At 40.9% G+C, this 13,883-nt stretch overlaps 1 long non-coding RNA gene across 2 annotated transcripts; it reads right to left on the bottom strand.

Annotated features, from left to right (window-relative positions):
• Positions 1-739: 739 nt before the first annotated feature.
• Positions 740-13,370, bottom strand: LOC120800615. Of its 2 annotated transcripts, none has more exons than XR_005708997.1 (3): positions 13,253-13,370; positions 10,334-10,431; positions 740-1,657 (listed from the first exon to the last, which is right to left on the bottom strand). It is a non-coding gene; the product is annotated as an uncharacterized LOC120800615 (long non-coding RNA). The 2 variants fall into 2 exon arrangements; XR_005708998.1 differs by lacking the exon at positions 13,253-13,370 and adding an exon at positions 12,324-12,518.
• Between the last annotated feature and the right edge of the window lie 513 nt (positions 13,371-13,883).

Here is a 13,883-nt window from a genome sequence, read left to right as displayed (position 1 = left end):
TGCCTTTATCGCTACAGTACATAGCTTTATATAGACTCAGGAAATGAATCACTCCGTCAATAAATGACAAAAAAAAATAAACAGAAATTTATTCAAGGCTCTCTATCTGGAACAGAACGGTGTGATAGCTGGCATTTACTGAGTTATTCCCTCTCTCTCTCTCTCTCTCTAATCTTTCTTTTTACTTTGCCCCCCCCTCCCCGTCCTCTTGCACCCTCCACCTTCTCTCGCTCTCTCGCCCACATAGTGGGTGACCTGGAATGAGCTACTCCACAGACGGCACTGCTTCCTACAGCCAGACAGGGCCAGTATGTAGTGATGGATCTCAGGCCGGCTTTAGGATGATTCCCAACAGTCTACCAAGATGGTATTATCGCCCCATTCAAATTTATAGGCACCTTTTGATTACTTCCTGTCACAGTGCTGATCGCAGTGAAAAGTTCATGAGTACAGCAGCCAAATCAATCAGTGGGGAGTGATGCACGGCTCTGTCTTTGTCCCTGGGCTACATCAACAATTATCCTGAGCTTGAAAAGGTCAGTCAATAATTTAATAATTAATTGCAAGTAGGAATTTATATAGTTTTGAAGCTTAAGTGAGACCTGTTTTCATGAAAATCGTCTGTCCACAACAAAAAAACCAGAACCCTTCTTGGCTGAAATAAGTGAACTAAATACACATTTATATGAAAATCTCCTCATTAATTCAGAACAAAATTTCTAATTAAGTGTACTCAGCACAGGTAAGGTTAGGGGTTTTGAATAATTCATATTCTAAACACATTCAGGAACAAATAAAAGACATAAAACATATTACAACAACCCAACTCAGTTAACTTGACTTTCCATATTTATAACTTCCATGCAAAATGTCCACCTCGGGGTCTCAGCTAGGGGTGGTTAGCATCAAATTAAAGTGAAACCTATGCATGAAAAGACAGTTGCAGCTGATCACACTTATTACGATTTGCATCGTCATATTGTTATGACGATTTGGGAAATTATGGGATCTCTTACATAGTTAGTTAGATAAGAATATTAATATCTCTCTTGTATCTGTTTGATAAATTTGAAGCTTAAGCTAGTACTTGATTAACATAGCTTAGCAAAAATACAGGAATTGGAGCTAAACAGCTAGCCTAGCTTTTTACCAACGGAAGCAAAATCCGCCTGCAAGCACCTCTAAAGCACACTAAAACACACGTTATATCTCGTTAGTTGAATCCCTACAAAAACCAATGCGCAAAAATGACAAATTACGGGCTCTGTTGGTTGCCTGGCAACCTCACAGAGACGAGAAGACTCCAAGAAACAGTTATGTCATATCATATCAATGCAACGTGTCATTTTTTACATTTCGGTGTTTGATTTAACAAAAAAGATATAACGTGTTTCTTCTCATGTAACTCTTCGCATGAGAGCAAATAAGCCTTTTTCCCAAAATGTCGAACTGTTCCTTTAACACTCAAGAAATAACCTGCAGGTTTCATGAAGTCTTGACTCCAATTTGAGCATCCGAGCATGCACAAGTTGACAATCACAGCAGTAATATGGAGGTCACAGTCTTTCTTTGGTGCTGCAGCACGGCATGGGGATTGCACAAATAGACAGTCAGCGAGTACACTGCCACCTCAATATGACCCATCTCAAGCAGCAACCTGGAAAACACACAGAAATACGCAGAGATGATGTCATCTAGTTGATCTGGGGAAGTACACATTTAGACTGTGTTGATTAATTTGCACTTTAAGCACCAGGGCATACTCTGGTACCCAATGTGGTAGCTTGGAATGTCACCGTGCTGCAGGACATCCCATCTGCATATTCAGAGAGTTCAATTTTTGGGGTGCTCGGCGTACACATCGGGTACTTAGGGCACTGTGGCCAAAGAGTAGGTGCAACAGAGCGTTTCAATGTTGAATGAAGCAGTACCCAAATCAAACTAATTAGCCCAGTCCACAGAACAATTTAAAATAGCTCATCCTGAGGCTGTAACTTTCTGTGGCCTCTCTATTATCAGCGTAGCCAGAGGGTACATTAAATATCTTACTGCCAATAACAGTAAGTAACTGTGAGATCGAAGCATTATTCGTTTTCAGATTAATGGAGATCACTTGATAAAAGGACAGACTGTATGACCTCTAAATAAAAAATTTAGTGAAATGTTTAAAAGTTTGTCAGAACTATGAGTTTGTAAAGGCGGAAAACTGGCAACTTGGCTGTGTTTGTTGGTAAAGTGTTGGTGAGGCTGTTTGTCTGTCAGCGCACAGGATCGGTCTCGATGAGATGGTAGATGGAATGATTGGGAATGAACACGATAATCTGCAAATATTTACAGCCGAACTCTGCCACTCCAATGATTTATTTTTAGGTCCCCCCCTTGAGCTCTTAAAAGCCACAAGCACGCTTGTTTCACTTGTTTTCCATGAACAACTCTAAAACTGAAAAAACAGTACTTGTAATGATTTCAATCAGGAGAGTAGTTTAAACATTAAGTGTTGTCGATTAAACATAGATTAGATTGGCACAGACCTTATCTGGGGATAACGCCCGATTATGGGGATGAATCAAATAATCAAACAATAACACAAGCTCATAGCTTGGCCATCGGCCAACTTACTGATCGAGTCTTTATCCTGGTGGTGCTGGGGAATGTTGTGGTTGGATGCTGGCATCAGCATATTGGGTTAGTAAACAGAACAATGATCAGTTATTGGCTTCCCTGGGGGTAAGAAAAGGTTATGGGCTTATTTGTTTGGATGATGGGAACCAGAAATAATAGCCTCTTGAATTTTGAAAGTCTTAGAGGAAGTAATTACTGAAGGAGTAAAGAAGAAAGGCAAGGTTAGAGGGTTGGATTGTATAAGTTAAATCTGAAATACATTTCCACTCATCAACACATTATTTTTTAAAAATCCGCTTACGTCACATCCATAGCACACTCGTACACTCTGGGGTATATGGGACACTCAATAATCAATTGACCAATTGATAAATAATTGATAATTCAGTTGACAAATAGCTTGATCAAGTGATGAATTGAGAAATCAATTAGCAATCATTAATCATCAAGTACTTTCCTGTCGCTAATTCAATTAAAACCATGCTAATAATGAGTCAGTGAATAAATGATCAGTTGAGGATGGAGAAAGGCATACGTGGGAGGGTTTTGGAGATTGGGTTGGGGGTCGGATGATTTGGAGGTTGAGTAGGAGAAATGATCTGCAGTTGTGTTTACAGCATGATGTAATACTGTGCTTCAACATTTGCTTATATGGTAATATTATCATCTAATTGTGAATACACTCATGCTAAAACTTAATAAAGAAATAGTCAACCGGATACTGTAAACTTTAAAAATGATAGTAAAATTAAAAAAAAGAAAAAAACACTTTATAGTGGCATTTTTCAAAATTGCAACAGATCTGCTGTTAATCACTTCCCTGGTGCTCTACTTAGTAAAATCTGTCTGATATTATTCATAACAAACAGACCATTTTTACACTAATTGAAGTGGTCATTGATTAAGTCATAGTTGTTAAAACGTTTATGGAATGATTATATGATCCATTTCATCATATTTTACAAAAAAAAAAAAGTCTACAATTTATCTCTATTGATCCAATCATTCTTTAGTTGTTTTGTTAGATTGTTTATCCATTGATTGGCACATGCCTTCATTATTTTAGTAAAAAGTCACTGATTTTTCAATGAATTTCTTAGTCAATCAATTGAATGACTGGCAGACTCAAAAGGACCCCCATGCTGAATGTGCTGGTGTGCATTTGTGTACTTGTATGCTATAGAATAAGTGTCCCTGTTTGTTCATTTTGTAATCTCGTGCGGTTTGGTTTTTGGGATATTTTTCTCCTGAATGGGAAACTCCAGCTCTGCAATTATATTGTACGTCTGCTGCATCTCCTAGAGGATCACTGAGGGAGAGAGCTGGGTGGCTACATTATGTAGTCACACACACACACACACACACACACACACACGCACGCACCTTTGTAAGGAGACGCTGTAGCATTTTCTTGGCACAGGTGGTCTGATCAGTGCGATCAGTGAAGGCCACATTAACAAGGCTGCAGCGGGACAATTTGTCTCTCTTGGAAAAAAGCAGCATGTTTCCCACCTGCTGTGTAATCTTTACTGTGACACCTGGTACGTCGATGCCCACTGGCCAACGTTATCATCGTTACACCACACCCATGAGAACAGCACAAGAACAGGCTGTTATAGACTGTCACACTGTTGGTGCCATTATGGCTCCAATGTCTTTTACAATAATATCAGTTTGGGGATTTCACTGTCTAAGATTTTTAACAGTGGAAAATGAAAACTAAATATACTGTTTCTATGAAAATATCTCTTTGTACTTGTAGAGTACATACAATACCCTAATTTATAAGCATCAGGACAGCGGAGGTCCTTAAATCTCTCTCTCAAATCAATGCTATATTTGTAGATATCAAAAAAATGGGTATTGAGAATTTTATACTTTTGTTCTAATTCCTAAAATGTGCAGAGCCTGTCATTACTGTGTAGATCAATAATCGGAGTAAGTGCCCTTTCAGGACATTTTTTAAATCCATTCTCTGAAGTTGCCAGGTTAAAAGTGTGCATTCTCCCAAATTGAAGAGAAGTGGGAAGGTTGTGATGTTATTCCTTCCTTGAAGACCAACCCCAAATGTGGGCCATTCTTTTGAAAATTGTTCGGTGTGTCACAATCATCATAAAAACGGAGTGTTAAATCTCTGACAGTGGTTTTCAGTGTGACCATATCACATCCTGTCTCTGGATTCCGCCCCTGTTAAACATCCTGACGTACACACACAGAATATAAGCAGCAATTAAGTTTTTAGTTTGCTCGAATTCACATGTGGAGCTGCAACATATGCAGAAATGTGTGTGTGTTTTTTGCGTGTGAATGATGAGTGAACAAGTGAATGGGTCACCAAAATGAGTTGAAATCACCCCAGCTGTGTCTTGACTTTTATCTCTGACTTTCTCCAGCTGTTCCCGCAAACACCTAATCATTTACTCTTCCCACAGAGGAGGGATGGGTGTGTGTGTCTGTGTGTGTGTTTGTGTGCGCGTGCGTCCGCGCTTGTGTGTGTACGGTATGTAAAACTTGCAAAAGAAATACCACTGGTTGCTCCCTCTCCTCTGTATCCTGATTGTGATTATTGTTGCCTTTGCGTTTCTGCCTTTGGCAACAAGATTCCGTGGCGTAGGTGGACTGACCATCACGAGTGGCCAACTGGGACCCGAAGGTCAGCAGAAAGCTGAGAGAGACCCATGCCTGCCCCATTGAGAGAGAAAGAGAGAGAGCGTGGGATGTGGGGGTGGGGGGTACTGAGTGCATCACTGGTCCATGATTCTCCTTTTAAAGTACTGTTTAGTTTCTGTAAATAGAAAAAGAATATATAACCAATGAATATGAAATCACGGTGAACCAATAAATTCAGACACCCTGGGCAACACAGCAGGAAAAGGTCATCTTAAACAGATATAAGTAAAATTGACACTAAAAAATGTTTTGTGTTTTTCCACCCCTCCAACAGCCTGATATTAATATTAATATTAATATTTTGTGTTTGTTATTACAGCAACAGTTTATCGATAATCAACCTTTTTCACAGCAGACAGTTTGACTTTGTAGGAAAGCAGAAGTAGGAAAAACAGCCGCTCAGGCGCATTAACAATGGCTCAGTTATATTTCACTGTCGCAGTTAGCTATAATAGTGTAACAGTGAGCCAGCATTCACAATACCAGGACCCTGAAACCGAAGCAGCTAAATGGAATTCAACCATTATTAATTTCATTATTTACACTTATGCTTTTCTTTTTCCCACTCTGAGCACCTCTCATACTCATAATTCGATAAAATGACTCAGACAAACATCACCTTCACAAGACCAGATTTCGTCCGTTTCTACCAAATATAGTAACATTTTGTGTGGAACCTCAGACTTTGTGTAATACTGTCTCTAGACTCTCTAAAAACATAAAAGCTCTGATGGCATCCCCCTCTTAAGAGACAATGCAGGGATGACTGTCAGATTTGTATTTGTATGTTTATAATTTTGTAAACTGATTTATTTTGTCATTTATTTTCCAGTTTCAGTTATATTTATCTTATTTGTACTAGTTTGTTTTGTAGTTATTTTCTGTTTTTGCTCATTTTTCCTACATTCCCTGTACTGTAGTTTGTCTTGTACGGTTGTTAACATGGGAACCAAAACCCTCTGCCGTCATTCCAGACCCTGCCATTCCTCCTCCATCCACGTTTCCCCCAGAATGGCCGCGCCTTTTCCAGATAGGGCTAGTGGAAACAGCAGGACTATTGCTATGACTTGCCTGTCCCAGGGAATTTTCTTGATAAGCCATCTGTCTGCACACCTGAACCTCATTACCACATCAGCCCCACACTAGATATAACTGCCCAGTAATTCTAGTCATATCCTGATCATTGATAGGAGAGCACAGGTGTTATAGATAACATTAAAAACGACTGCATTAGATGTGCTAGTTCCAGCGTCCGGGTATTGTGCATGTTGGCTAACTGTCGTGGCGTCGTAGCCGTCTCGGACACCTGTTGGAACTGAGCCATCATTAATGAAATTTGTTTCACCTGTGCCTTTCCTGCTATGAAAAATCACCATGTCTGCTGTGAAAAAGGTCCATTGCAGCTTTGTTTTTAGAGACTCTGACCCCAGCTAGTTTTCACACTTTTGGCTGCCTGTCCGATCCCTCCTGGTCTTGTTTGCCTCCACTTCCTACCTACTCTTCTTTTCTGTTACTACTCCTACCTGCTGATTCTACTTCGTTGCATTTTCCAGAATTACTACAGTGATATCTAAATTTTGAGGATCCAAAATATATATGTTAATGGTAGAAAAGAGCATGGAAACCATGCCAACACAAAGGAGTAATGTAGTTTAGTCTTAGCATGTACATCCATCCTCTGCCATTCCTCTTCCAGCCTGAACCTCATTACCCGTTTGGCCCCTATATATATATGTATATATGTGTTTGTCTGTAAATATATTATACACACACACACACACACACACACACACACACACACACACACACACACACACACACACACACACACACACACACACACACACACACACACACACATTCTAGTTATTTTCTAGATTGCCTATTGCAGCCTTGCTTCCTGTATCCATCTGCCTGCCTGTTTTAGTGACTTTGAACCCAGCTAGTTTTTGGACTTTTGGCTGCCTGCCTGATCCCTTCTGGTTTTGTTTGCCCCCGCTGACTGCCTATCTATTTCTGACCTATATCCTGCCTTTTGACTACTAAAGTGTTCTTTTCTCTCACTACTCCTACCTACTGATTCTGCTTCGGGGGTCTTAGTCCAGAATTGTTAAAGTGATAACCTAAATTTCAAGGCTCCAAAATGTCGGGAGAGCACATGGCGACAATGCGAACAGTAGCAAGAGTAATGTAGTATGCTCTAAGAATGTACAGGTGATTTTCATTCATCAATCCAGGCTAAGCAAGGTAGCCCAGACGTCTGTCTCCCCAGCTACATCCATCCTCCATTTCCCCTTGGGGATTGATTTTCAATCTTTATTTAACCTTTAGTTTTCATAGAGTGCCTATGGACTGTAGTATCTCTTGGCTGATAAATTATTGAAGTTAATATAACATGCATGACACTGTAAAGCAAATTCTGTTAAAAGGATTCACTTTTGTTTGAGGTATTTTTTTCCAACCAAAACTGTTTAGGTTACATTTGCTGTGTGCAGCTTCTACATAGTCAAGTGGAAGCTTATAAAGAGCACTGGAGGATAGTACTGTTTTACTGCAGGCTGTTAAGGTTAAATACAAAATAATCCAAATTCATCCAAATGTTAAATTTCACATTAAAATTCATCCCCCGTTACGGTTATTAAAAAGCCAGGTTTATTTTACACAGTCTATTTAAAAAATAATTATTCAGTATCTTTGTAGACAATACAGGGACGCCGGGTGTGGGGTTGGTGAAGGTCTGCTGAAGTCGGCCCTTCTGAATATAAATTTATGGAAGTTGTGAGCCTGCTCACAAAGCATCAATGTGCAGAGAGCGGGAGAGAGAGTAAATTGATAAATTACAGCTGTGCATCTACGACGTTATGTATAATATGAATAAATGACTGAGATTGCGGTAGAATTAGTCCAATCACCAAGTCTGCCAGGGCTGAGGCCACAGGTGTCCCCTCTGCCGCATGCCTCTTCTTTGTGTCTACAGTATATAAGAAAACATCAACTATGGGTGGACTGCCCACTTTCCTCTAGTTAAAAAAAAAAAAATATCTTGAATTGTTATTTGGTTTCCTTTAGGCTTATAAGATGCATATCCTTTCATATAAATTCCATTTCTGTGATTCTGATTGCCTAGACAGGTGTTATCTCTGTTCCACTGCACCATCCCAACATGAAAGCAGGAATCTCAGAACAAAGTGGTTCCCGATGATCGAATAATCACCTGCTGTGTAAAAAAAAAAACATGATAATTTCATCTCTGTTGCCCCTTTGCTCTCATATACTCAAGAGCGGAGTAGATCTAAAGCTGAACTAAGTGAAATCCTCAGACCGTTGCGTTTTCAAAACACCCAGAGGGAACAGAAGTTAAATTCTTTAAGCTGTATAATTATGCTGCTTAACGGCCATTTTTAAAAAAAATCCTCATGTTCTAATGAATGTTTTGAATGTGGATAAACACCACAGAATTTTTATAAATGAGAGCTCATTTCTGACACCTGGGCGGTAAAGACGAATACTGCCACACTGCATTACTTGCACTTCTGTCTGTATGCCATAATCCAACCTGAATGGTTATCTGTTATTTATTTCCAACACTTGTTTTACCGTAGTCGAAACCATTCCAGCACCTTCATCCAGACTGCGGTGAGCTCCTGCATCCAGTGACGGGAGGTTGCCATTCAGTAACAAACGCAGACAAACTGACACAGAAATATAACATGGATGTTGCTGTGAAAATGCTGGATATCCCCTACATCTACTTTAAGTGCACCCTCCTCTCCTCTGAATTACTGTAGGTTCCTGATGCGCAATGTCAAGACAAATTGACTCACAATTTCATTTATTCTCAGGAGACTATAACACTTTAATAAGGTACTGATGTGGATTAAAGGCACTATGAAGTTTGCATAGGTTATTCAAAAATATACTGTATATCTTCTTTTTCTTAACGTATGACCATTTGGTGATTAAATCTACAGTGTAGACACAGACAGGAAAAAACAATTAGAGAGAGGGGGGTATGAGATGAAACAAACATCCTCAGCAGGAATCGGGACGTTGTGGGTATATCCCTTATCATTTCTTCATATAAGTGCATTGGCACAAAACTTTTAAATGATTCCAATTCTAATCTCTAATTATATAATTAACGTTGAGTCCTACCAACTTCTGTTTCATAATCAAATCTTAATTATTTGAGGAAAAAGTTACTTTTTTTGTATGTAGGATTTTGCAGTATGAAAACAAACTGTAAGCATTTTTTATGAAAGTTTAGATGTTTAATGTGATTTTGAATATTTTTGGTGAATATTACATTGATAAGATAAATGTTGTAACAATTTATCACATTAATTATGTCAAATTTTTTGTTCACCATTAAATGTATGTCAATTTTGTCTAACATGTTAATGCCTTCATACTTACATACTACTCATACATGTAAAGTATATGTTAATTACCACGTTTTCAGTTCTGTATAGAGCATATTAGTATATTTTGTGCATGGTTTGTCAGATATGTACATACCAAACATATACTGCCTATCCTCTAAAATCCAAACCAGACTTCACACAACAGTACTTTTATGTTTTGTGCATGAGCTGTAGAGTACAAGTGTATGTTACCAGACTACTGACGCATAGAAGAGTACAAAAATTATTTTTCCTTGGGTCAACACAAGGCAATAAGGTTTTCTTTTCTTCATTTAGTCTTGCTTATAATAAAAGCTGTACCGTTTTTGCTGTCTCTTGTTTATATTTGGATTAATGTCCCGTCTCGCTCCTTACTGCATTTCGAGGCTTTGTGCGACCTCCCTTATACAAAGATTTCACATTTCTTTCTTGTAAGGTTATAATTCATTATGCAAGTCCATAAATACAATCTACTGCCATATATTCTTCTGACATTCTATCTAATATTCCACAGCTGCAGCTTCTTATCCTGTTCAAGACTATCTGTCATTGTCAACCAACCCTTACACTCCTTTCAAGCACACACACAAACACGCACACACATACAGACAAATAAGTAAAGGAAGACACACACTTACTCGTATCCGTCTCAGAGTGGGTGTGTTGACTGTGCATTCTGTGGGTTCGGTCCATGTTTGCTCTGTAGGTGAGCTGTTTGTAGCCGTTTGTTTGGTCTCTGAGTAAAAGACAGATGAACAAAAGTAGCATTTTGTGTGAGAGACAGGAAAAAAAACTCGCTGTAGTTTGGAGTGCAACGACACTCGGGTGTGTCTCTGAACAGGAAGGGGTTTAAAGCGTGACTCAAGGACACTTCACCAGCAGCAGGGATTGTTAGAAACTGATGGACACACGGCAGGGCTCTCGCTACTCCAGCAGCCTCGCTACCCTCCACTATCCCGCCTATCCAGGTGGACCCTCTGTTAAGTGGATGTGGATGGATGTACTCTGCCGCTTTTATGTCTTTCAAACACGCTATCTATCTATTTATCTATCTTTTTGTATTTTTTTCTTTCTCGCTCTCTCACACCGACACACATGCGCAGGTTTCACTGCCCCACTGGGAGCCTTCTACAGCCACCCTATGACCTGCCGCAGAGACCGCGTGTCTCGGAGCAGCTGTTCCAGCTCCAGACTCAGCTGACTCCTTCAGGAGAAAATCTAATGTCAGTGATCCGTTCGCTGATCTTGCCTGCTGTCTGACTGACGGAGCCTAGTAGCAGGAGAGCTCACGGCTGCATCCGTGTCAAATTCAGAAGCAGTAAGCTGGGTCTGCTTTTTCTGTTCTCCCCTCACCTGTATTTGCATTTTTGTTTTTCATCTGTTAATTATGAAGATTAGGCTGCTTACATTTTAGCTCTTCGTTCCAATTATCTCTGACATTTCTCTTCTCTTACAAAGCAGCTCTAGCTTGACAACTGTTGCTACATTTTTTTGCCTGCATAAACATCACCGCCTTCCTGAGACGAGGTTCTGCTATATAAGTTATTCAAAAAAAGGCCGCTTGTACCTGCAGGATGAAGCCATTACTCTCCTTGAATAATTCACAGAGCCCAGAACTGGACAGGGGCCCTGGAACATGCCAAGCATTATAGAGAACATTATGTGAACTGTTGTCAGGGGGGGCCACAGTTTCTAGCAGCAACTCCTGGTTGCAACACTGTCTTCAAAAATAAAAATAATTTGACCGAGGGGTTTGTGTCCAGAGAGAACAAAATAGCACTGATGCCCAAATGTGTTGCTACACTCTAGCTCTATGAAATCACAACAGAACCACAGAGAGAGAGAGAGAGAGAGAGTGGTACCCTCCACCATCATTCATCTAATCCAGTTCGTTTCCTTTTTGCTTGGCTCATTTGCGTTTGAATAATTTTAGAGTCCTGATAAATTATCCAGTAATTCACAAGGAAAAAAAATCATCTATTCAGAGAGTCAGATGACATGAGCACAACTTTCTGCAGCAGAAACTTTCTTTACTGCTTTGCTATCCTGATAACACGGTTTTCTGTGGGGTTCAATTTAAGATTTTTAACACCTTTTTGACTCCACATAGAATGCAATTTAATACCTGTTTCGATGCCATGCCGACCAAAGTATGAAAGATACCAACGAAAACCAGCAGGGATAATATGGCCTGGAATTATTTACCAAGTAGTTGAATTTATTGACATTTATGTCTCATATTTGTCACCCCTTCCCAGCTGTATATCATTATAATAATTAATAATATTCACTATGACATGCACAATAATTTCTAATAATGCAATTAATTAATCATTAAAAATGACCTGCACCCGGAAAGGCAGCAGAAAATGGATGGATAAATGGAAGGTTTAACCTTATTAAAAAATAGCCTGTTTATTTAAGAACAACGTATGAATTTCACATAACATCATAGGTCTGGAACAATGGGACTGGAGATATATCCCGCCAGGTTTTGTTGAAGTCATATACAAAGACATTTTATAAGTACACTAACTGCCTATGGCAGGGTAGAAAAAAATATTTAGTACCTTTGTAAACGAAATTCAAGACTTTTTAACTTTTTAAAGGCCGTTTTTGAGGACAGACCTGCAGATCCCGTGGATAGATCACCGCCCCCCAGATTCCCGTTGTGATCCCTCATGGGGGTCTTGACCCACAGGTTAGGAACCGCTGACCTAATTCATACTGTAACCAAAAGACAGATGGAACTCAAATTTTTAATAATATAACTGCACATCAGTAGTTGTGTTTTTAGGCGGCTGTTTGAGAAGCCGAGTAACTGACTGCACTGTTGTTGGTGGGTTAAAAAAAAAGGGAGGGGGGGGGGATGAAAACAGTGCTGTAGTTTTGGTTAGAAAGCATTCAGGCTGAAGAGTTGACTGGCTGCGCAGTGTTTGGCTGCCAGCTGCAGACTGACGACAGTATATTCAAATTTGTTTCCCCAACAAACCCTGCAAATGTGCCCGTTGGTTGAAGTCTATGTAAGACACTGTTTCAGGAGCAGCGCTAAAAATAGCTCGGACGTAGCCAAGGGCTTGTTTTGCTTAAAGAAAAAAAACCAAAAACGTCGAGGTCTTGCTTCTTGGCTCTCCGCAGCAGGTGCAATATGGAAGCCAAAACCTGTTTTGATACGGGCGACCAGCCGGTCCCGTGGGGGTGAGGGGGGGGGGGACTGCAAGGTCGTCTGGGTTATGGAGCGAATCCAGCGGAGACGCAGCAGTTCGTGGCGCGTTCCGCGGTCTGTTTGTTGTCAGGCGGGTCCATCTGCCGGGCAACGGAAGGATTGCTCGTGTGCAGACGTTAATGGTGCGCTGCCTTGTTGCGACCGTCACACCCCCCCCCCCCCCGTCTGCTGTGCTCAAGTTTACCCCTTGCGCCAGCTCATGACACACTTTCCCATCGTGTCCGGCGCATGGGACGACATGTTTAGCACCCGGAGCCCGACATGTGACGAAACCTCCGGCGAGCGGGCGCGTCGGGGAGGGAAAAAAAACAACAACTTTTAATCAACTTACGTGTCATTAACTACCTCTGCTCTTGTAGCTGCCGAGTTAAGCTAGGCTACAACATTTAATTTAGCTTTCCTTAGCTGTTTATTTACCACCACGTGCATCAGTGTCACCGACGCCGCGGTGCTCGTCAGAGGCTCCCACCGGAGCGCGTGGAACTCAAGCCCCCCCCCCCCCGGCCGCGCGCCGAAGAATGGCCGTCGTTAAATATTCATCCTCGGTCCCCCGTGGCGCACTTTCCCCTCCCCGCTGGCGGGGCCCCTGCTGCTCTTGAGCCTCGTCAGAGGAGCAGCCGAGTCGGGGAGCTGTGCGTAGTTCAGTTTACGGAAAATGTGAACGGGATTTGTTTCAGTTTGGGGGGAAATTTCTTGCTCTTCTTTTCTTTTTTCTTCTTTTTTTTAAACCTGGAAGAGAATGTCTAAACTTGACTACGAAGCTCCGGTGACGTGAGCGACCTAAGAGGCAGGGTGTGCCGGCGCGAAGGCAGGTTTGTGGGATGCATCCGCCCTTCGTCCCTCCCCTTTTTTGTCCACACACAAGCTATTAAAACTATCCGTTTGCCTGCGGACGGGTTAGTTTGCCCCGCTTCTACAATCTAGATGTTCTTCCTGGAATTTGACTGATCCTTTCCACTCAT

This window comes from Xiphias gladius, chromosome 15, assembly GCF_016859285.1.
Source record: "Xiphias gladius isolate SHS-SW01 ecotype Sanya breed wild chromosome 15, ASM1685928v1, whole genome shotgun sequence".
NCBI classification, from domain to species: Eukaryota; Metazoa; Chordata; class Actinopteri; order Istiophoriformes; family Xiphiidae; genus Xiphias; species Xiphias gladius.
This window is presented reverse-complemented; position numbering and strand designations above follow the sequence as displayed.